This window comes from Protopterus annectens, chromosome 7.part1, assembly GCF_019279795.1.
Source record: "Protopterus annectens isolate FY-2018-M chromosome 7.part1, PAN1.0, whole genome shotgun sequence".
Lineage (NCBI taxonomy): Eukaryota > Metazoa > Chordata > Ceratodontiformes > Protopteridae > Protopterus > Protopterus annectens.
In genome coordinates, this window is record NC_056740.1 from 167,788,095 (window position 1) to 167,814,102 (window position 26,008).

Here is a 26,008-nt window from a genome sequence, read left to right on the forward strand (position 1 = left end):
CTGTCGTTAAAATCTGACTCGCCTCTGGTCGGGTCACAGAGAGTCCCTTGTTTAGGTAACATTCCTGAGCCCACCACAAAAATTCCTTCTGAATGCAAGGTATTATTGGAATGACAGTGTCTAGATCTTGGCAGTGTTGTGTCCATACATTTTTGAGATACCATTGAAGCTTCCTCATATGCAGTTTGGCATTGGGAAGCACCAGAATACAAGATGCCATGAACCCAAAGGCTTGAAGGACTGTCCTTGCAGTCAGCCTGGACTGTAGAGACATTTGATGGAAATAAAGAGAAAGGCTTCTTTGTTTGTCCGGGGTCAAAAAGGCCATCTGGGAAGCTGTATTCAGTCTCACACCCAGAAAGCACATGTCCTGAGAGGGTACTAGACTGGACTTTGTTTCGTTCACAGAATACCCTAGGCATCTTAACACTACCATCACATACTGTAGATGATGAAGAAGTTCGTCCTTGTGTTGTGCAATAATCAGGCAATCGTCCAAATAAGCCAAAGGGCAATGCAGAGAACTGATAATGTAAATTTCCAGCCCGAAAATGCAGGTACCTCCTGCAACTGGGCCTGATAGGAACATGAAGATAAGCCTCTTTGAGATCCAGAGTTACCATCCAGTGATCTTTTCCCAACAGAGGTAAAAGCTGTTGTAACGTCAGCATTTTGAACTTTGGAATGTCCAGATAAGTGTTGAGGATAGATAAATCCAAAATTGGTCTCCACGTGTTCCCTTTCTTTGGTACTAGAAACAGGCGAGAATAAAATCCTAGTCCCACTTCTGACAGAGGAACTGGCTGTATAGCTCCTATTTGAAGAAGCAAAGAAATCTGCTTGTGAGCCTCTATCCTTTGCCGAGGAGGAACATCTGGCATGCCTTTGAAAGGAGGCAATGTATGGAAATAAAACTTGTAGCCTCGGTTTATAATGTCCAATACCCATTTGTCCTGGGTGACTAAAAGCCAGTTTTGCTTGAAGAGTGCTAACTTTCCTCCCAAAGGAGCTGCCAGGCAAGAAGAATCTGGCAGCTGAAAATGCAGGTCATTGGGCCTGTTTACGAAAGGACTGGCCCCTGCCCTCACCTGCAGATTGTGCAGGCGAACTCCAAGTTCTAGGCCTGAATGTACTGTGAGCTCTGCCCCTGCCACGCCTAGATCTACCCCTAGATTGAGAATCAGAAGAAGGGTAGGTCCACCCCTTAGTAGGCCAATTTCTACTAAACTTTGGAGGTTGCACCTGCAAAAAATCTTTAACAGTCTGCATAGACTTAGCCTGGTCTTCCATTTTCTTCAAAACCGACTCCACAGGGGGACCAAACAAAACTTCAGACTGTAAAGGGGCATCCAGAATTCTAGTTTTAACATGCTCGGACAAATTCTGATCCTTAAGCCAGGCGTGCCTGCGAAGAACTGAACCAGTGGCAGCCACCCTAGAAGAGGCCTGCACAGCATCAAAACCACACTGCAAAGAATGCTTACCCACCTGTTCAGAGACATGTACCAAATCCTGCAATTCTTTACACTCTATGCCCTCTGCCAAAGCATCCACTTTAGATTTTAGCTGAGAAAGGAGGAAATTCTGATACTTCAACATATGAAACTGGCAATTTAAAGCCCTCATTGCTAAAGTAGAAGAGGTATACACCTTCTTACCCCATCTATCCAAAGCTCTAGCTTCCTTATCTAGAGGAACCAGATTCTTTACAACAGAGGCTCTAACACCCTTAGGCCCCTGACTAATAGTTTCTGGGTCCGCCCTAGGACTCTTATACAGATATTTATGAGCCTCAGGCACCCTGTAATATCTGTCCGGTTTAACTGGCGCAGGAGGCAAAGAATCTGGGATTAAGGGAAGCCTCCGAGAAAACATCTTGAACAACATCCAAAACAGGAGGTATAGCCAAGGGTCTATGCTGTGGTAAAAACAAGAATTCCCTAAGCCTCTTCCTTGAATCAGAGAAATCCTGTCCTTCCCACTTAAAATGCTCCCTCATGGAATGCAGAGTTTCTGAAAATGAAAAATCCTCTGGAGGAGAAGCAGAAGGAGTGGACTCCTCTGCATCAGAATCCGAATAAGGAGGAAAATCTAGAATATCTTCAGCAGAAGACTCTGAGTCATCTGAGGCCTGATCCAAACTTTCCAACTCTGGCTCCACCCTGGGCCTCTTATCAGGAGGGGGCATAGAACCTCTAATTAAAGTAATCAAATCTTCTGCCATTTTAAGCATGTGCTTTTTAGGCACAGACCCTGAAGTACCTGGAGGGACACCAGAGGAAGGCAAAACAGACCTGCCCTTAGAAGAAGCCTTAGGAATAGAAGCAGAAGGCCTAACCACCTTGGGCATAGAAGGGAGAACAGTAACTTGAGAGGCCCCTTCAGCCTGACCTGACTCCTGGGAGGCCACATCCTGCAAAATCAAAGTTTCCCCCTGAGACTCAACAGAAACTTCAGCCGGATCCCCCTGCTCTACTGTAGCTTCTGCAGGACCGGCGTCCGAAACGGATGAATCAACCTGTCTAGGTTTCAAGGATTTGTCTTTGCGCTTCTTAGGAAGCGGCGCCGGAGGATCCGACGGCATATTATAATTACACCGCTTACCAAAGACTAACCTAGCACAATCTAACCTTCTTTTTATAGTGCGCTTATTAAACCTAGCACAAAACAGACACCGACTACGCCGTGGTCCGTCCCAAACAAGGAATGCAAAGAGAGTGATAATCCCTATGCGGTATCTGTTTCCCACAAGAAATACAATTATTCACTTTTTCTGACATCCGGAATTAACTGAGGCAAGAAAAAACAAAAATATTCCCCAACGGGGTACTTAGCCCAACTTGGTTTCGGTCTGAAACTCAGAATTCGAAAATTTCAGAACGCCGAACGGCACTTGCAACGCTGCTTCTGCATCGGACCATGCGGCAAAAAAGACTGAGGATATGACGTCGGTCATGCGCTTTTATACCCTGACGCTCTGATGTCAGTTCTGAGCGCCCATGACCGACGTCAGCCTAATACTTTGGTATTCGGGCCGACCGAGGACAGCGGACTACCCATAAGTAAGGACTGCAGCAATGTGAGATGAAGAACATCAGGACAGCATGAATTGGTGTTGATAATGGGGGACTTGAATGCACATATCAGGACAGAAAGAACAGGATACGAGGACTGCCTTGGTCCACATGGGTGGGGCAACAGGAATAAAGAAGGAGAAGCCATCCTAGACTTCTGTCTGGCAAATGGCTTGATCGTAGCCAACGCATTGTTCAGAAAGAGTGTCACAAGATCACACAAAACAGTAGCCAACATGCAACTCAGGGGAATTCCTCCTAGTAAGGAAAAGGCACTGGGGTGTAATCCATGACTGCAAAGTCATCCACAGGGAAACAGTTGGCCCACAGCATAAACCACTAGTTACCACAATCAGCTGCAAGCAGTGGTCAGAGAAGGCTGTAAGGTCAACAGAGACCAGGCTGAAGACCTGGAAGTTGACTGGAGATAAAGTACAGCAGTTCAAGGAATTACTCAGGGATCTAGCACCCCAAGAAGAGAAGGAAATCCCAAGAAGAGAAGGAAATACGTGGAGTTGAAGAAGAGTGGCAGTGCCAAAAAACAGCATGTGTTAGGACTACAGAAAAGATATGTGACCAAGCCAGGTATGGAAATAAGGTGCACAAGGAAAGCTGGTGGTGGAATACAGAAGTGGAATACAGAAGTCCAGGAAGTAATCAAAAGAAAGGAGTGCAGAAAAAAGTGGGAGATAGAAAAAGACTGACCAGGCTAGGAAGGACTACTGGTTGGCTAACAAAGAAGCTAAGAAAGAAGTTGCAATAGCAAAGAATAGGGCATCGGAGGCACTATCAACTTCTGGAAAGTAACTCAGTAAAGGGCACAAAGAAACTATATCAGGTTGCAAGGCAAAGACAGAAAGATAAAAAAAGATAGTCAGACACCCTTCATAAGGGATGCCAACAACAACCTGCTCACCAGTCCACAGGACAAAGGGACCTGGAAGGAGTATTTCCAGCGGCTTGTGAATGAAGAAAACCCCACAGAAGCTGTACTGCCCCAGAAACAGCCTACTGTGAGAGAAGAGGAGCCAACATTAGAAGTAAGAACAGCACTATGGAAAATGAAGCCAGGGAAAGCAGCAGGGTCAGATGAGGTCACAGCAGATAATGGTAAAGATGCTGGATGAGAGAGGAGAAATGGCTGAGGGTACTAATAGCAGTCTGGAGAAAAAGGCGTATCCCAGATGACTGGAGAATAAGCATACTCGTGCCAGTGTACAAGAATAAAGGGGACATCCACAACTGTGGGCAGTCCAGAGGCATCAAACTCCTACCACACTGCATGAAAGTTCTGGAGAGGCTGACTGATAAACGGCTATGCAGAGTAGTAGAAAGCAAGATGGGAGATGAGCAGTTCGGATTCAGATCAGGATGCAGAACAACTGACCTGATGTTTGCATTGAGATAGATACTTGAGAAGAAGCTAGAGATGAGGAGAAAGTCCAACTGGGCATTCCTAGACTTGAAGAATGCATATGACAAGTTCCCACGAAAGCTGATCTGGGCAGTACTGCTGTGGTTTGAAGTCCCAGAAACATTGGTAGGATTAGTGCAGGCTATGTACAAGGACCTGGTGACTCAAAAATATGAACAGTGTTTGGGCTCACAGTGGGGTTCCCAATGGAAGTGGGTGTACACCAGGGTTCAGCTCTAAGACCACTGCTATTACTGGTGATGGACTACATTAGTAAACAGGTTGAAGCGGACAGATCAACAAAGCTGTTGTATGCAGACGATGTGGCAGTACAGGCAGACTCTGAGCTAGACCTTCAGCAAAGGATACGAAAATGGAATGCAAATCTGAAGGCACATGGGATGAAACTAAGCACAGATAAGATGGTGGTAATGGCAGAGCAAACTGGAGAAATCAGAAGAAGCTGAGAATAGAGATAGAAGGAAAGATAGTGGAACGTGTAAACAGCTTCAAGTATCTGGGAGGGGTGGTTGAGGAGAACGGTAGTCTGAATGAGGAGGTCAAAGCTAGAATCATAGGGGCTGCAGACAAATGGCATAGAGTATCAGGTGTAGTCTAGGACAGAAGAATGCCAAAGAAGCTGAAAAGTAAGGTATACAAGACAGTGGTGCGACCAGTACTAGTGTATGGTACAGAAACCTGGGCAATAAAGGCAGAACAGTAGATGCTACATGTGATGGAAATGAAAGGTGGTAGGATGCACACTGTGGGACAGACTAAGAAATGAGGACATAAGAGCAGAAGCCAAAGTTGCTCCAATTGCAGAAAAGATCAAAGAGAACAGATTACATTGGATTTGGGCACATGTGTAGAAATGCAGAAGACAATCTGGTGAAGAAGATTTGGGAGAGACAGGAAGAAGGTAATAAGAGGAAGTGAGGACTACCAGCAGGTGGATGGATTGTGTGAAAAAAAATCTGCGACAGTCAGGCAAGAGTGTTGAAGAAGGCAGGGTGTGGCACTGAATCGAGAGAGTTGGGGACAGTTAACACGACACCCCAACCCCATGTATAAAAAAATGGAAAAAAGGGGTTGATGATGATGTGTAGGTGCCATGTACGAGTGATAACGGTGTGCATCTGAAGATGCACTAGTACCTTGGGCAAGGCTGGTTCCAGCCTTATGGCTGTGGCTTGGCCAATCTGAAAGAGAATAAGCAGGCTTTGCAAATTAAGAATAAATGAAAAACTAGGCTAGAAGATAGAAAATGTTAATTTCTTAACAGCTTTATTGCTGTCTTAGAAAAAGTCAAAACTAAAACTTTTACGGAAAGTTTTTCTCAACTATAAACATACAATTAAATACAACCCTAAACAAAAGTTTTGTAACCTCCATCACCACTGTCCTAGTAGTCTAGTTTAAGGTAAAAATAGTCCACACATTCATTTTAAAATCTCTCATTGACCTTTCACATTATCTATTCTTCAGGCAAAATGAAAGTGGTAGTTTTATACTTGCCATAACCCTAGGTCCTTTCATTCCCTTCTGTCCAATATGACAGATGGGTCTTCTGGCTACTGGTCTGATCCAATCCAGCAAAGCTGTGTTCCAACCTCAAGCTGCTCAGACTTTTCCTCCCACAATTTTGGAAAGTCTTCAAGGTACACCACCACGCGCTTGCACCGTGTCACAGTGATAAAAGCACTCTGAAGAAAAACAATAAAAATGTTAAAAACACACAGAATTCCCAGCTGAGATGAGCACTTTCAGCTTCTTAAGCCTTCTTCAAATAACAAGTGCTGGGTAAAAGCATATATACTGTGTTGCAGCCAATCCAGTTGCTTAAAAGTATGCACCTCTTAACTCTTGCTTCTTGGTCAGAAAAACTCTGACCAAGATCTAGCTTCCAATCAAAATCATTTGCTGCTGCTGCAGTGTCCTCAATCAGGTGCATGCACTCTGTTTTTTACATCTCTGCACTCAGAGAAGGTTAACACCCTGCAGTGTACAAGTGCCAATCAAATACTTTAAAATACTTTCCAATCACTAGTGCAGCCTATTAGAGTGTTTTTACCAAGCCTTCAGCCATTCTTGTAAACACTGCCATTTCTTCATTGTTCACAAGAACTTTTCCATTACTATCTGCTGTGAAAAGCAGACAATGTTTAGCTAATAAAGTGGTTTTACCACTTTTAATTTAATTTTAATATTCTTATTTTTAATATTCCTGTTCATCCATGCTGCTGTCTATTAGCAAAAGCTTCCTAGTGAACAGAGGGGGAAAAAAAGCCCAAATTAAGCAGTTTCCTCATTGCTTCACACAAGGAACAAAAACCTTACAAAATGGTTCTCATCCTGGTTCTCTGCATATAATTTTTTTAGTTCAACAGAAAACATTCAAGATATTGGCAGAAAAGGATGCACTTATGGCAATTCCTATTGTGCCTCCAAGTTTACCGTATACTCCAATAAGGAGGTACGGCCATTGCAACGATTGTCCTTATGGTAATTGTAAGTTTAAAAGATTGAGTTGCATCCTGCTATCATTTATTTTTATTGTTTTATTGTTACCAAGTGCCATCCTCTAGTCACAGCCGGAGGATGTACTAAGAAACACAACCCATTGGACACAAAGTCCCAGAGAAATCCTGCTGATGAGAGGCTACTAATTAGTTCCACCCCTCAGAATACGACGGCGGAATTCCTTTACAATTTCAAAGCTATGCAGGGATAAAAATGAACCAATATGAACAAATATTGGATTGGTGCTGAAACTTCTTCCCACCTCTATACACTCTTGAATATAACTATCCAATCAGAGGGGAAACAGGTCACCTCAAGTCACATATACCCAAGTTCTCACATGCTAAATACAACTTAGCTTAAAAGAATGACATCAGTTCAATTAACAGTTAAGCGTCTATTCTTTAAAACTGGTTTCAACTGTTAATTGAACGGATATTCTTTTAAGCTCCCCCCCTCCCCTTGTTCTCTTCTTCCTGTTCACTAAGGGATTCCTCCCTCATATTCTGAGGGGTGGAACTAATTAGTAACCTCTTATCAGCAGGATTTATCTGGGACTTTTAGTGTCCGATGGGTTGTGTTTCTATTAGTACTTCCTCCAGGTGTGACTACAGGATGGCACTTGGTAACAATACAATAGAAATAAATAGTAAAAGATATAGTTGCATCCTGCTAAGGCCAAATAGACTAACAATTAACATAAGGACAGTCCTTGCAATGGCCGTACCTCCTTATTGCAGTATACGGTAAACTTGGGGGCACAACAGGAGTTACCATAAGTGCATCCTTTTCTGCCAATATCCTGAATGTTTTCTGTTGAACTAAAAAATTATATGCAGAGAACCAGGATGAGAACCGTTTTGTAAGGTTTTTGTTCCTTGTCTGAAGCAATGAGGAAACTTTGCTTAATTTTGGCTTTTTTCTCTCTCTCTGTTCACTAGGAAGCTTTTGCTAATAGACAGCATGGATGAGCAGGAATAATAAATAAAAATAAAAAATATTAAAATTAAGTTAAAAAAGTGGTAAAACCACTTTATTAGGTTAACATTGTCTGCGTTTTACAGCAGGTTAGTAATGGAGAAGTTCTTGTGAACAATGAAGAAATAGCAGTGTTTACAAGATTGAGGGCTTGGTAAAAGCACTAATAGGCTGCACTAGTGATTGGAAGGAAACAATATTTAAAGTATTTGACTGGTACTTATACACTTCAGGGTGTTAACCTTCTCTGAGTGCAGAGATGTAAAGAACAGTGTGTGTATGTACCTGATTGAGGACACTGCAGCAGCAGCAAAGGATTTTGATTGGAAGCTAGATCTTGTACAGTTTGTTTCTGACCAAGGACTAAGAGTTAAGAGGTGCACTGCTTATAGGATACAATACTTTTAAGCCACTGGATTAGCTGCAACACAGTATATATGTTTTTACCTAGCACTTGTTATTTATGATCTGAAGAACGCTTAAGCCGAAAGAGCTCATCTCAGCTGGAATTTTGTGTGTTAACATTTTTATTGTTTTTCTTCGACTAGAGAGTGTTTTTATCACTGTGACAGTGCAAGCTTGTGGTGGTGTACCTTGAAGACTTTCCTACTTTGTTGTACCGCTTTGGGACACCTTTGGCAGTTGGGGTCAATTGATTTTGTTTGTTGTTTTCCTCCCACAATTCACCTGTCCTGACCAAGCTAGATTCTTCAAGATCAAGTTTGGCGCCTAGAAAAGATGCAACAGAACATGAACTCCTTCAAAATCCCCAAACAGAAAAAGGAAGGGGATGAAAGGAGGGACATTGTACCAGGACAGGAATGAATATGATCCAGTGTTATGGCAAGTACATAACTACTGTATTCTTTTCATTCTGTCCGATTCAACACATGGGTCAGAATCGTCATCTACTGGAACACTTGAGTTGCATTATAACAGGAACCCTTTGAAAACTGAGGCCCCAAAGCCAACCCTGAATCTTGAAATCAAATCTAGCTTGTTATACTTGGCAAAGATATGTAATGTGGACAAAATTTGCTGCAGCACAAATGTCATCAATGGAAGAAATTTTAAAAAGATTGTATATGTACTTCCAGAATGTGTCAAATGAGCTCTCAGCTTAGCTGACAGTGGCTAATTATGATTTTTGGTACTTGCGTATTATAGCAACCAGATTTTCACGGTTGTGAAATGCGCATACCACCACAGATAGGAGTACATGAAGCAATTGAAACTGTCTTTGTAAATGTGTAGTAGTGCCCTAAAACTTTACATTTACTGTAAAGTGGTGTTCAGAGTGTGTTTTGCTGGGGAATAACTTCAGATTACCTTCGGCCACAGAGAGTGGAGAAAACCATCTTCCTGTTTTTTTTTTGCGTGCATTACACAGGCACGGTACACTTTTCATGGCAGCTATCATACTACCATCTGTCTCATTTTTGAACCTACAGAAGAAATTCTTCAGAGAAGTAAAGACACTGAGAAATTTTTTAAACCACACTTGCTTACTTTTAACCATTATTGTATTTACAAATTGTTAAAAAAATAAATGTCACTAAAACCATTACTATGTCTGTGTTTGCCTTCTTTGAAGGATTCCTTCCACACAGTGAATGCAATCCATCCATCACACAGACAGCAGGCATGACAATGCAAGCATGCAAAAAACAGGAAGAGAGCTTTCTCCACTTTTTGTTCCCGAAGGTAATCCGAAATTATTCCCCAGCAATACACACTCCGAATGCCACTTTACACTGTTTCATGGCCTCGTTTGTACTGAAATAAGCAAAAGTCGCAACAGTGAAAATCTGGTCGCGATAATACGCAAGTACCTGATTTTTAAAAACAAAAGTGATTCAGTCAGACAGCCATCTGTACTTAATTATCCTAGACACTTTCTTTCCCAGTCTGATTCACAAAAATAGAAAACTGTGAATCCTTCCAGAGTCATTCTAGTTGTACAAAATCTTACCATAATGGTAGATGTCCTTCTCTTCACTACTGCAGTATTCATTACATTAGGGATCCCTGTCAAGGGAGGCCTAAAGTCCAACCAGTATACCAAAGCCTTTAGGTTGCTTTTAGGTAAGCTTGCCTCGAGAATAGAGTTAGTACCCAAACCCTTGAAAAAAAGCAAGAGAAGAAGCCACAGCCCTAGTAGAATGAGCCTTAACGGAATAAGAAGGCTCTTACCATAAAAATAATAAACAAAAGTAAATAGCTTTAAAATACCAATAAACTGTTTGCTTGGATACAGCTAAACCTAGGGACTTTGGATGAAAAGAAACAAACAGATCAGATTTCCCACTAGTCTTATCCAAATAAAATCTGAGTTGCCTATGTAGTGTGTGCAGCATCCTCTCACTGGTAGAGGAGAAAAAAGTGGGCAAATGAATAGACTGATTACGGGACAACTCATTAACCACCTGGGGCATAAGAGGAGGATTAGTACGTATGGACACCCTGTCCTTATGAAGCATCAAAAAAGGAGGACAAGCCATAAGGGCTTGAAGCTCAGACACCAGTCTAGAGCTATGACTCGGGTGATCAGACTGACTGTCAGAGATGGGGTTTGGACTGGTGGCAAAGTTCCATGGATGGCATGTCCGAACATCACCTTTATGCCCTACGCTATGCAAGGAGCATACATGTGATGTATGGCATACCTTAAAGCAATCTAAAGGCTTTAGTATACTAGCCGGATGTTGAGCTGACCTTGGCAGGGGATCCCTAATGTAATAAGTACTGTAACAGTGACAATCGAAGGACATTTTCAATTACCAGTGAACATTTAAGGTATAAAGGGTATAGTCACCCTTATCGGAATTGGGAAAGAATATGAAAAAGTGGATTGTTTAAGTTGGAGTCAAAAGCTACTTTGGGAACAAAGGCCAAATTAATACTGAGACACTGTGCTCTTATGAATATTGAAGTATGGCAGAAAAGAAAGAGCATGTAATTCAGGAACTCTCCTTGCTGAGGTGATGGCCATGAAGAAAAGGATTTTCCAAGAAAGAAAAATTTCAAGGCAAATGATGAAGCTGGTTCAAAAGGAGATTGTATTACAGCATCCAACACCAAATTTAGATTTCAAGGAGGAGCCCAGTGTCTTACTAGTGTTCTAAAAAAAAGGATCCCTCTTGGAAGGCCTTACACAGTCTATGTAATGCCAATGTGAGAAAAATTGGAAAATGTAGCAAACAGTACTTTAATGGTAGAGAAACTGGCACAGAAAGTCAATAAAAATTGCAAAACATCAAGTACAGAATCTTCAAAAGGGAATGATCTCCCGAGGAGTGACCTACAAAGTAAAACTTCCATTTACTAAAATTGACCTTTCATGTAGAATCTCTGGGAGACAAAGAATTTCAACCACATCACTGGATAAAAAATGGGGTGCAAACCCATTTCTAGCACTGGAGAAACCAAATGATTAATTTCAGGTTCTGGAAAACTTAAGTAAGGTTTCCTTGATGAAAAAAAGGACAATAGGTTCAGCACTGGATACAGAAGCCAGGTTGGCTTCTTGAAGGAGGCTTGAGCAGGGAGAAACAAATTTATGTGGGTCAGAATGGAGCAATGAGAATAACTCTCATTCTGCCTCATAGGGCTTTCTGCAAGAATTTGGGTAACAGGGATACTGTGGGGGGTAAGCATACAGATCTCAGAAGGCACTGCTCGACCACAGCATTTCCTGGGGACTATCCATGTTGGGAGCTCAAGGCGAAGTAGATACTACACTTGGTGATGGCCCAGGGATACAAAGATCACAGCAATAGATGGTCCCAAACGTTGAAGATAGTCTGAGCCACTATTGCTGTTTTGATGAGCCCGTCTGCAAGGGAGACTGATTTCCCAGGAATATGCATTTCTAGCAGGAAGCAGTAGGAGCTCATTGCCCCACACTTAGTTTCTTCCTAGGACCTCACCACAGGCAAAAGTCTTAGGGAAAACCAAGGACAGCTCTCTCTATAATTTGAATCAGAGTCTGGTCAGTGACTCCAACAGAAAGTCTAAGTGCTTCCTTTTGCACACCCTCCTTCATGGAACATCAGATGGTGGGTTGTCTGAATACTTTGGTGCCTAGACAGAGCTCTTGAAATCAAGGGCTTGACCCTAAAATGGGTGTGTCAGTGGGCTCAAGATCAACAGAAGAGGCATCCATGGACTGAACCATGACCAGTGAAATCTGATAATTCTTGGAGAGAAAATCATCCACCTCATAACCTTGAAAGCAGATCTGACATGACCCGGATCTGAAGAACTCCCCTTCAGTCCAGGCTCTATCCCTGCCAATGAAGGGATGGCTTCAGTCAAAGGCAGCAGCATCAAGCTAGACACACTGGGAAACTTCGAGATGAGCAACTGGCCCAAACAACCAGCCACAAGAGATGAGCTAGTAGGAGTGGCTCAGTGGATGAGGAGGATTTCTCTGTCGAGATGATGAGCCTGAATCACACTCTGCTCCAAGGACTGAGAAGTCAAGTGGGATGGATCCAAGAACCTGGTGCCAAAATAGTGACACCAGTCTGTGTCAAAGACACACGCTCCTGCCTAGTTAACGGCTTCAAGCTCACTGACTAAGTGGTGGACCAGAGAGGAAGTAAAAATAGGGGAGGCAGACCAGTCCTCTCCACCCTTGGCACAGAGGGGAGAGGTAGACACGTCTATCTGTAACTTCAAGAATACTTGCGTCATCTGATCCAGTTCCATGTCTGACGCATTTCTGATTGATCTGAATGACCTGAGGTAGGAAACCAAAGGAGGTTCTGACTGATCCTTGGAATGCTGCCTCTACTAAAGGGGTCTGTGTAAATGCCTGGAAGGTGATTTATCCAACATTAGTATGTGCTATCATAGCTGCAGGTGGCGGCCCTGGTTCTGACCTTGAAGGAGAGACCCACTTCAATACCGTTGCAATCAATGACAAAGCTTCATCTGCCTTTCTCCAATCGATGACAAAGCCTCATCTGCCTTTCCCCACTTAAAAGAAAAATAATTAAATATGAAAAAAAATTAAGTTCACCACAGTTATCAAGCACAAAATATTAGTCGATAAGTAACAAAGACATACACAAATGAACTGATCATGTTAACAATATCAAGTCGTGCCAAATGATAGTTCCCCATATAACAGCACTGACTAATATATGGGTTGGAATTTGTTTGTAGTGAATATGGAGGGAAAGGTTGTTCTGTTAGTATGTGGTAGGAAACCAGGAATCTGTTATAGTTCTGGCAAAATCCAAACTATTTACAATATATATAACAATATATACATTATTTACAACACTAATGCCACTTACAGATGAGTTAAGGTATGTTTGCAGTGTCTAACATCTAGTTAGGAGTGGAAACGTTGGGCTTGAACTTTAGTACATCAATGGTCTTCATAAACAGTATGCCTGATAGTAAGTAAATTTTCAGTCTTCTTTGGTTAATAATTTATGCGAGGCTATCAATTTTATTGCCATATTTCTAAAATGATTCCAGGAGATTTGATCTTTGTAAAGTCAATTTTGTGTTATGGTGCTTGATTAGGGAACACATTGTGATTAAACCATGCTTACGTATTTCTGTGAGGGATTTTGGTACTACGTGAAGAATTATAAATTTCCCCATTTTTTTCATACCCTATCTTTTCTAGTCCGGGTCTAAAAGTGCACCAAAGCTTATAAATAAATAGTTTTACAACTCCAAAAAATATGGAGGAGTTCAGCATTAACTAAGGGACAGGAAAGTATTTTCTTGTACACAAATTTGCTAAGGGCAGTGGGGGTATAGAATGTATTGCCGTTTATCATGAGTTGTCTGTAAATCAAACTTTTAAAAGGGGTCAACTTGAGAGCATTTCGAAAGGATTCATATTTTTGTTCTATAGTAATGCTAGGTCAATATCCTCCCAATATTTGGAGAAAAGGAGCAAAGACTGATATTTAATACTTAATATTAATTTGTAGACTTGATAAATCTTTTTTGTATGCCAAGGTTTTAATAATTAGCTGGGTTAATTTAATTTCTTGTTCCTCTATTTTGATATTTGAGTATTTCATTTTTATTAATGATTTGAGTTGCCTAGGTAGGGGATTGTATTTACGTGCTGTGCCTAGATGGGTTCTTAGTTCTTCCATATTCAAGCTGTTAAGGTGATAAATCTGCCATACCATTATGTTTTTAATTTGTGGATAGTTAAGATCTATCATTTTATTGTTGACTTTTAGGTTATGGTTAAGGTGTATGGGTCACAGAAAATCAAGTGTATTTTCAAGATGTAAGGATGCAAATAAGGCTCGAAATATGATAATCATTTTTAATTGAGGGATGGATTTTTGTCATGAGATTATTTTGGGGCTGTATGTATGGTAGAGGCCATTGGATTGATATAGAAAGACGACATTTGATTATACCAGATTTTAACCCAAGTTGGTGCCCATGTACGGGAGGTTGCATTATAATTAGAGATTTGAATTAGCCGACTGGCATTAATGATATGGCAGTAGAGTTTAAAATCCTGTAAGTGCTAATCCTCCTTTTTCCTTTGGGAAAAATAGTTTCTCATACTTAATTCTTGACTTTTTGGAAACTATATGAATTTGCAGAAGGCTGTTTCCATTTTGGAGAAGTTATTTGAGATTTTTAGATTTATGGAATTTAGTTGGAATAATATTCTAGATAGAATACTCATTTTGATGATAGCCGTTCTTGATAAGGGGGGGAAGGTTTATATTTCTCCACCTTGTCATGTCTTGTTTGATTTGCTCCCCTGATTTTTGAAGGTATGTCTTCAATAGTTCATTATGCGTATGGACAAAGTTAATACCTAGATAATTTAAGGAGTATGCGAGTTGGATTTCAGAAGTGGGAAAGTATGTTTCTTTATGCTTATACAGATCGACAGGGAAGATGGAGGATTTTGCCATGTTCATCTGGTAATTAGTTGTGGCATCAAAATAATCTAGTGTTCTAAGAATTTTATGTAAATATATACTAAAATCATCCGCAAAAGCTGAGAGCTTTAACTCAGTATAAAAATTTTGGGAATACGGTGATAGGTCTTTTGGAAAATTAAAAGAAATACAGATTCTATGTAAAGGTTGAAATAATATGGTTGGTTCCATTGGTTATGCAAATAGTCTGAAACATTGTTTTATTTATGTAAAGTGTAGTAGCATTTTTATAAAGGGTTTTTATGATGCTTATACAGTGTTGAGGGAGGTTAAAATTAGACATAGTCTGGAATAAAAAAATTGAGATTGACATTATCACAGGCTTTACTGGCATCTACTGATAAAACATATCTGGGGTGTTTATTTTTTGCTAATAGTGTTAATATGGAATCTAGGGCAAGTATTATCACACATCTGCCTTTGTTGCATAAAACCTAATTGTTCGAGGGGGGGATTACATCAGATATAACTTTCTGCAAGCATCTTGCCAATATAGAGGTTAATATTTGAATATCTAGGTTAAGAAGGGCAATGGGTCTATAGTTGAGCGTTCATTTTGTCAGAATGGGGTTTCAGTATCAAAATTGTCTAAGTTATTTATGTGTTGGTCAGTAATTCCATGGGTTATGATGAAGTTATAGAGCTTAAGCAGAATTTTGGATAGCTGTGGATTAAACTTTGGATAGAATTTGGCAGTAAAGCCATCCGGACCAGGGGCTTTATTTTTCTTTAAACTATTTATTGCAAGTCTGATTTCGTCAGATGTGAGGGGTGGGTCTAGAAATTTATTTTGATCTGCATTCAAGCAGGGAAATTTTAGCTTGTTTAGAAATGTGTCATACCTCCGGTTGAATTTGTTTTTGAGTTATATATGTTAGGTCAGCATTTTACCTTTGTAGCAACTCTCTGATATAGTTGGGCAGCCAGGGTTTTAGAAGGGATCTGAGCCCATTCACAGTATTTGTATAGGAGTTTTAATTCTGTAAAAGACTGTTTTTGTAGATGGAGTAAATACATTTCTTTTTGAAGATTTTTCACTTTTTTCTGCTAAGATAGAAGAGTATTCATTTTAAAGTTTTAGTTCCATTTCTTCTATTTGGATTTCAAGCGATATTTTTTGTTTTGGTTCCTGTTTTTTGTAAATAGATGCTTTTTGAATGAGTATTCCCTCTGATCGACGCTTTAGTGGCTGCCAATTGAATATCTAAGTGTATGTCGCAGGTAGTTAATTCTTAATCTAGTTGTAGTAATTTTGAATTGATTTCTTGCATCATCTCTTCTTTATTTAGAAGATTAACACTGAGTGACCAATTTGCATAACACCCTCTGGCAAGTTAGGTTAAGAGTAATTGAAATTTGAACGATCTGAAATTGATCAACATCTATTTCATAATTTAGAATTTGATTGGACATAATTTCAAAAATCAAGAAGAAATCAATTCTGGACCATGCCCTGTGTGAATGGGAGAAATATGTATATTGGTTTCTCCTCAAATTTTTCTTCACTTTCTCCTGTTTTCTCAGAATTTTTTTTGTCTGAACCTTACCTGGTTTCATCTACCTTAGAAAGAAGACCCCTGACCACAAGTTCTTTTCACTGGTCAGAAAGGGTTCTCTGTCCAAAAGACTTGCATACAGTACATTCCACATTTAAATGTTCAAGCTTCAGACAGTAGATGCACATATGTCCACCCTTAAGGGAAATCTTGTGGCCACATTTTAAACACTAAATTCCCTTTTGTCCTTATTGCCCATTTTGAAGTAAGTTAAATCCTATAACCTGAGGGAGGAAAGTAAATTAATTTAAAGATAGATTTATATAAAGATACACAAGAAATAATACATGCAGTGTGACCACACAAGCTATCAAGAGGATATGAAAAGAAAGCCTCAACAAGTGAAGTGGGGCTGAGGCAGTTAAAAATATGGTTTAATTTTAATAAGAATCAGTACCAAAAGCCACCAAGAAAAGATCAACCATCTCAAACCACAAAAATCATTGATTTGAAATAAAGGCAATGGAGCACTTAGCTGCACAGCTGGAAATGGCATCCGAAGGCAATCGTGGCAAATGAGACAAGAGGCCAGCTTAGTCAGGACAGGTGCATTGTGGGAATAAAAGTTTGAGAACTTAAGGCTGGAGCACTAGCTTCGCTGGCTTGGATTTGACAAGAGGCTGGAAGACCCACAAGTAGGATCAGACTGATGAAATAAAAAGGATGTTGGATACCATATTTATGTACCTTGAAGTCTCTTTTTTTTTTTTTTTTTTTTAAGCATTAAATCAACTGTTTGCTATCTTAACCTATTACCTAGTTATTTGTCATGTTGTAGTCCTACTTTCCTCAGTACACAACCAGCACAAGAGGAAAAATTTACCCATTATATTACCTGAAGACATTAAAAGCTATATACTTCATTCAAACTCCCCCCAAATGGCTTCCTGTCAAACACTTTTCTTTCCTCATTAAATCATATTATTTCCTTCCAAATAATGACTTCCGACAACCGGATGGTGTGGTTTTACTTTTGCTTCGTGCTTCCTCTCAGAAAACTTTCCTTAGATTTGCTCACTGTTTCTGACAGAGTACTCTAAGGATTTTTAAGTCTGACAACTCGTTACACTCCCAAAACATTTTCCAGTTACCTGTTTTTTCCCCCATCACACCTCCAACACTTGCAATTTACCTGAGGAAATATTCTTTGACGTCTGCTTTGTGGTATAAAATAGCTATGCAGACCCTTCCAAGCAAAAATACTAGATGATCTAGAGTCTAGACTTTGTTGCAAACACTTGGGAGCCATACATATGCGTCCCATTTGTATATACAATTCACAAGGAAACAAACTCTTGCCAGTCTTTTCTAGCCTCCTCCGACTGATTCCTACAGTTATCATACAATAATTTATATGTCCTACTAATTACCCTTTTTGACAGCAGCTTCTGTTCTAGATTCAATTAAAGGACTCTACCACAGCAGGTCTTTGCACTAGGGATTGCCTTCTGTATCAGGGACTGATGGCAAAGAGAAAGAGGGAAATCCTAAATGACACTCCAAAATGTCTTCTTGGCTTCTTCCCACTCTATCTTTCCTTCTCTCTCCAATTATTTGCTCCGGATACATTGGTTCCTTTGCTAGTTTTCTCCAATAAAATTCCTGTCGTCTCTTGCCTACTCTCTGTACCTCTAACGATAGTCATCCTTATTGGTAAAATCTGCTTTCTCCATCATGCTGGCTTAGGTGTTAAAATACTTACTTTATGAATATAATATTCTGTAAGGCTATTATATTTAAGGATCTGCATCTAAAATCACACTCTTCTTAATTTGCCCAGTTTCATCATCCTTTCTTGCTTGTGTTGTGTACATGAGCCTGTGTAGCACTAAATTATCCCCTTAAGTTAGGAAATCCTAAACTACGTTGTTCTGTTGGAAGGATCAGCTTACCTCACTTGAGCGTTGCCTTCTTCCCCTCCCAACTAAATTCATTCAACTCTAATTAGTCCACAATTTCTCCTCTAGTTGATAAAAATATGCTTGACCTGTATATAAAACTGAAGGGAATAAACATTTATATGACTTATCTTGCTATCCATATCCATAAACAAGAGCTTCCAGTTTCTCAGTTTTTGCATTACCTTTTTAGTCTCTTTCCACATATCCTTAGCTACCATAACAGAAAACGTTTTGATCCATACTCTTAAATACTTCATTTTATCATGTCCCCAAAAATATGGGCATTACTGGACCAGTTCATGTGCGGGTACATAGCTTACAGCTATAGCCTTCGTTTTACCTTCATTAATTTTACAACCCAAAAAGAGAGAGTTAAACTGCCTCAAGATGTTCCACAACATGGAGATGGTCCTTTTCTGGTTTTATCAGGTACAAAATAATACTGTCTGCAAAAAAAAAGCTACCTTTTTTGATTACAATACCAATTATATCCTTGAATTTTGAGTCCTTATTTTCTTTGCCAATGGCTACAAATCTAAAGGAAACAAAGGAGAAGAGGACACCCCCCCTGCCTGGCACCTCTGCTCAGACAGAACTTGTTAGACAGGAACCCTCCCACTTTAATATTTGCCTCCAATACCTCATACATCTTCATACCTTATCAGGAAATGCAAATACTTCAACTGCCCTAATCGTAAAATCCCAGCTTACTCTGCTGAATGCATTCTTTAAAGCAAGACTCACCAACAGCGGTATTTTCTCTGCTTACCTCTGGATCAATTTTCTATTAATGCGTCAAATGTTTGCCTTCCCTCCACAAAACCACAAAGATTCATATCTATTAATTTTGGCAACAATGTTACTATTCTTTTAGCAACTATAGACATAACCACTTTATAAAAATGGTTAAAAGACTGAAATGGGCCTAAATGAAGCTAGATCTGAAGGGTCTTAATCATCCTTAAATACCACCACCACATCTTTCTTCCAGGATGTTGGTGGATCTCCTCCTTTAAAATACTATTAAACAAAACCCTCCAGATCGTTATCACTTTTTCTCCTAGCGTAACTTCCACAGGAATACCATCTACTCCTAGAGACTTTCCTGCAGACTGATTACACGTCACCATTTTTATCTCATCTCCTCTTATCTTACATTTTTAGTCTAATCTATTGTAGAATGTGCGTGTGCGGTACCTTTAAGAAGTATTTCTAAGGACTGACTGTGCTAACTTCAGTGCCATTTTGAGAGTGCAGCCAGAGAGTGAACATGAATGAGAAATAATCAGTCTGTTTGAAAGTCTATGTCAAGTTAGTTATTTACCTTGCTTCCTGATGTGTTTGTATATAATACAGCTGCTTGAACATAACCCACGCTAGTTTGTCTATTCCATCTGGACAAGACAATTGAGATGAACTACATCTACCTCTAACCTTAGAATACAAGTCTCCCACAAATATTTCCATTTATGCTCTACATTTCCACATTTTATTGGTTTAAACAATTTTTCATAAAATTTCCAAAATATCTAATACCGCTACCAGATCTTGGGTTTTTTTGTTATAGGCTCCCTATATTTGGCAGCAACCCTTTATTTCTGTTGCCTACGTTTTTGTGCTAAAAGCCTTTATATTCTGAAGTTATTACTCGTGCATATTCTCTAGATACTACCTCTTCTTTAGCACTCTGCATTTGTGCCTTGTTCTATGAACTTCCCCTTATTCTGTAATGCTTTAACCTTTGTCAAACCCTCTAAATATTTTTTGTTACTTCTTAACCATAATATCTTTTTCTTTTATTCATACTCTGAACTCCACTCTCATTTTATCTCACTCACTAGCTATAACTACTGCAGAAATAAGAAGTTATGTACTCACCATAACGTTCCATCTGAGTAGGTATCTTCATTTGTCTGCAACCTTTGGGACACTGATCCGATCTCGGATCAGAGCTGGCAACTTTTACCACAGCATAGATCCGAGCTCCTAGCTCCTCCCTTTACCCATAATCCCCTGCCAACCCTAACTGACCTCAGATCAAGTTTGCCCGATACAAGCATTGTTATTGTGCCCCGGAAGGGGCTTATCCAAGACAGATCCTATAGGTCAGGGGGAAGGAGGGGGGGATGGTTGCAGACAAATGAAGATACCTACTCAGATGGAACGTTATGGCGAGTACATAACTTCTTAATCTGAAGTAGGAACTTCATTTGTCAGCAACCTTTGGGACAGAGTCCCCAGCTACCTGAATCCTGGGTGGCCTTTATGGAAGAACATTCCGGAGCACTGCAGAGCCAAAGGACACCCTACCTCTGGAGACAACATCCAGTTTGTAATGGCTGATAAAGGTATGAGATGAGGCCCAAGTGGCTGCGGAACAAATATCATCTAAGGGGACCCTAGATTTAAAAGCCGCCGAAGTAGCGACAGCCCTAGTAGAATGAGCTCGGACTCCCTGAGGTGCAGGCCTTCCCGAACTCTGATACGCTAAGAGGATACAACTAACTATCCACCGTGATAGTGTAACTTTAGAAATTGACTTGCCTAAACTTGTTTTGGCAAAGGAGACAAACAACTGGTCAGATTGCCTATGACCAGCAGTTCGATGAGTATAAAAACGTAATTGTCTGTGCACATCCAAGGAATGCAGTTTATACTCTCCTTTGTTCTGGTAATGGGGAAAGAACACAGGAAGATTAATAGATTGATTAATATTAGCTTCCGAAGACACCTTAGGCAGAAAGGACGGATTGATCCTGAGGTAAACTATCTGGATGGAAGGATAAATATGGCGGTTTAACACATAGAGCCTGAAGTTCAGAGACCCTTTTAGCTGAAGTAATGGCCACTAAGAAGGCCGTCTTCCAAGAGAGATATTTAAGATCAACTGTGGCCGCCGGCTCGAAAGGGGGGCTTAGTCAAAGCTTGGAGAACCAAAGACAAATCCCATGGGGGTACTACCTCCCTGACTGGAGGTCTGAGAAGAAAGGTACCCTTGAGGAAAGCTTTACAAAGCTTGGAAATAATTAAAGGGCCCGATTCATGCCCTACATGATAATGCAAAATCGCTGCCAGTTGTACCTTGACTGTAGAGCAGCTAGCCCCTTGATGAAAATGGGTAGTTAAGAAATCCAAAACCGACGTGAGAGGCACCGCGAAAGGATCCAAGTGATGGTGCTCCGCCCAGATGGAGAAACATTTCCACTTACTTCGGTAGACTCCTCTGGTGGAAGGTTTATGTGCTGCTACTAGGATGGCTTTGACTGGTGAGGAGATTCCGGGAGTCCTAATCAGGAGTGGAACTGGAGCAACCAAGCAGTCAGCTTGAGGTTGACCAGGTTGGGGGCCGGGAGACCCAGAGGGTGGGTAATGAGATCCGGGAGTGGATCCAGAATCCATGGTGGATGAATTAGGTGAGACCACAGGTACGGGAACCATGTTTGACATGGCCAGAATGGGGCAATGAGGATCATTTTGCTCCCCAGCCGACTGGCTTTCTGTAGGAGTTTCAGCATCATGGGCAAAGGAGGATAAGCGTAAAGGAGACCGGGAGGCCAAGCATGTACTAGAGAGTCTCTCGGGGACTCCCCCTGAGGGGGGATTAGAGCGAAGTAACTGTTGCATTTGGTATTTGAAGGAGAGGCAAAAAGATCGCAACAGGGTTGCCCCCATTGGGCAAATATTTGTTTCGCTACTAGAGGATTGAGAGACCATTAAATGCAGTCAGAATCGAATGACTGAGTCTGTCTGCTAGGATGTTGGACCGTCCCGGAATGTGCATTGCAATAAGAAAGCGGTTGGTGGAAATTGCCCATTCCCACACTCTCATGGCCTTGCGACAAAGAGGATAAGACCTGGTTCCCCCCTGTTTGTTGATGTACCAGACAACTGACATGTTGTCCGTTTGTACTGCAATCGTTCCAATCGGGAGAAGGCTGTGAAGTGCCTGCAACGTCAAAAGCACCGCCCTCATCTCTAGGACATTGATATGCAAAGAGGTCTCTGTGTCGTTCCACGTGCCTTGGACCGTTCTGCCTGAATAGTGCCCCCCCCCACCCCACCCCAGGCGAGAGGCGTCCGTTGTCACCGTGGCGACGGGGGAAGGCATCGAAAATGGTCGTCCCGTGTGGAGACTCTGGGACCGGAGCCACCACATGAGCGACCCTCTGCAAGCCCTGCTTAGGGGAATAGGATGGGACAGGGGGTTGCGAGACAGGGACCATTGTACTTGGAGGGTCCACTGCAGGACCCTCATATTTAGGCGGGCTAGGGGTAGTAGAGGAATAGCTGCCGCCATAGACCCTAGAGCCCTCAGGATCAATTCCGCAGGTGGAGCAGGAAGTATGAGAATGGCCTGGACATGCAACCTCAGGTTCTGAAGCCGATTGGGAGTCAGGAAGGCAAGCATTATCCTGGAATCCAATCTCGCCCCTATGAAATCTATTACCTGTGTAGGGACTAGAGAGGATTTGGTCATGTTGATAGTCAACCCTAGACGTGGAGCAAGGTCGAGGAAATAATCCCTGCCTGAACAGAGCAGATGCCTTGTTGGGGCGATGAGGAGCCAATCGTCCAGGTACGGAAAGACCTGAATTCCCTGAAGCCTCAGGTGGGCCGCTATGACCGCCAAGACTTTGGTGAACACCCTGGGGGCTGAGGTGAGACCTAAGGGAAGGGCCCTGAACTGAAAGTGACTGGCTCCCAGCCGGAAGCGGAGGAACCTCCTGGAGCGTCTGTCCACTAGGATGTGGTAGTACGCATCCTTGAGGTCTATCGAGCACATCCAATCGTTCTCCCGTAATAGGGGGAGAATAGATTGTAAAGTGACCATTCGGAACTTTGCTTTGGGTACTGCCAGGTTCAGGAGAGAGAGAGAGAGAGAGAGAGAGAGAGAGAGAGAGAATGCATCTCAAGTACCCCGTCTTTTTTGGCACCAGAAAGAACCTGGAGTAAAACCCCTATCCGAACAGATCTGGGGGGACAGGTTGGATGGCTCTTTTTTGCAAAAGCTGCTGAATTTCTGTAGCAGCTGCCTCCCTTTGATTGGGTGGTACGTCGGGGAGGCTTTTGGTTTTGGGGGTTACAATAAAGGGAATTTGGTAACCTCTGGGTATGATGCAAAGCACCCAGCGATCTGTTATGGACTCCCACATTGCTAGGTGCTTCGAAAGACGCCCCCCGACTGCCTCCAGAATGGAGCAGCCGGGCAACCCCTCAGGGGTTCTGCGTGGGCCTCTCAGAGAAGGGTTCTCTGGACCCAAAGTTTCTGGGACCCCCTCTGTCTCTTGGGCGGTGTCCTCCCTGTCCTCCTCTGCCACGAGAGGACTGGTTGTCCGGAGCAGACTGGGACTGATGCGATTTTCGGAACCACATCTTCTTCTGACCCTTTTGGTTCTTAGAAAAGGACCTCTGGGGAGCAGAGAAGCAGACTCCGACGGCAGACAACGTCTTACCGTCTTTCTCGCTATGGACTAAAGTGTCGCGAACGGTTTTGCCAAAAAGTGCAGAACCATCAAAGGGGGCATTCGCGAATGATGCCTTAAAGGGTTCAGAGAAGTCACAGTGTCGGAGCCAGGCCTGACGCCTGATTACCAGGCCGGCTGCGCCAGCTCTAGCGGCTCCTTCAGTGGCGTGTGACAAGAGCCACATAGAGGTGTTAGAAACTGAACGTAGAGTAGACATTCAGGAGGAGTACAGTTGCTTGTCTCCTTCCGACATGGACTCTGGGGGGGATGCAGCGTATTCTTTTATTAGATCCCGCTGCATCCGGATGACGTGTGCCATATAGTTCAGCGCTCTCATGGAGAAGGTTGCTGAACTAAAGACCCGCTTCCCCCGGCGGTCCATCGCTCGAGAGTCCTTACTCGGTGGGTGGACCGCAGAGGTCTCCTGAGCCAGCTCTCTCTTGGTGGCCGCCGCCACCAACATGGCATCCACGGGGGGACCTCTGCTCCAGTGGGTTCTTTCAGCAGGGGGACTCAGGATCCTATACGGGTGCTTGGGGACTGGCTCTACAGCCTCCGGCTCCTTCCAAGCCCTGGTGGAAATAAGGTCCACCAGGGGGTCGGGGGGAGGGGACACCCAAGAGGTAGATGGCCCTGCTTCGAACGCCTCTAGGAATACGGACTCATCGGAGGAAGCCTTGGGGGCAGACCACCCCCCCCCCCAATCCTGAGCATTTCCATGATGTCTCCAAAGGAGACATCCTCGGGGGGGGTGACCTTGGGGAGCCCTTCCCCTTCATCTAAGTCCATATCTTCGGTAAGGGACTCAGGGGAGTCCATGTGCCTCCTCTTACACTTGGCTTTGTGAGGGACCTCTTCGGGAGGGCTGTCCGAGGAAGACCCACCAGCAATATCACGTTCCACAGGAACACCCAGAGACGCTGAAGCAGGCTGTCCCGAAGGCCGGGTGATGGGAGCCCGGACCAGCTGAGAGGGAGTGCAGGGAGGAGCCAAAGCCAGGACCGGGGGTCCGGATGCACTCAACAGTGCCCTCTCCACCACCGCGAAAGCAGAGGGGGAGCTACTCTCGATAGGCTCAGAGAGTCGGCTCCCACTTGGATCTGAAGCGGGGACCCTCTAATCCGAAGGACCCGTGTGCTCCGACCGGGATGGAGCCAAAGTCACACACAGTCCCTCGGATCCGAAGCTCTGCCCATGGATCTGAGAGGTCGGATCAGACAAACTCGAGGGACCAGTCGGAGCCGAAGTAACTAGTACTGACGGCTCCGACACACCCCCGGATCCGACACGGCTCGGCCCCGAATGCTCCGAACCCGGGAAGCGGGACGGAGAAGGAGCAATTGGAGCAAAAAATGGGGTCGAGCTCCCCCCCGGAGGGGGAGGGGGAGGCAAGAGCACTCCCATCTGCAGCTGGGCCTGGATGAACCTCCTCATCATCCGGTCCATGTACCGTGTCTTGTCCGGTACAAGGTTAAACTTCTTCTGGCTCCGCCAAGTCTGCTCTTCAAATTTTCCCTTAAGGAAGCTCTACTCTTAGTATAATCAGACTACTCACTATATTATAAGCCTAGCACTTGTTCTCAAAACTTCTCTACTAAGTAAGCATTACATCCACTTACCACCCCTGTGAATATCCACTTCCCTTAAAGGCACAGCACTCCTTTATACTGTTCTAGCATGTCGAGTGGTAAAGTACTGGCGTCCTCTCCAGTTCAGCTGGTTAATCTGGGTATCTTGAGACAATGCTACAATTGTCTCATGTACACAGACAACCCTCTCCTCCTCCCAACAAACACAAATACATGTGAGAGATGCAACTATATAGGCAAACTGGAGGCTGAACTCTCTCAACTCAGGGCTGGCATGACCAGACAGGAGGAGATGGTAACCACACAAACAGCAAACCCAGTCCCACGTATACCTACCCCAACTGCAAACCAAACACATAAAAATACAAAGACATACTCGGAGGCTCTAATAAAAAACTTACCAAAACAACAGAGGCTCCCAAAGCAGACATCCAAAAATCCACCACCTCAAAACAAAACGCATGCAACACATACTTCAATAAATCAGTGTGTCAACCAATCACAGCCCTTAAGGCCAAACACCATGCCTGATACACTAGTAATAGGTGACTCTATAGTCAG

The 26,008-nt window shown here is 42.6% G+C and overlaps 1 protein-coding gene across 1 annotated transcript in view; it reads right to left on the reverse strand.

The window, feature by feature from the left end:
- Nucleotides 1-26,008, reverse strand: part of RBSN (rabenosyn, RAB effector) — a gene marked incomplete in the record, with an annotated part of 650,407 nt that overhangs the window by 432,402 nt on the left and 191,997 nt on the right.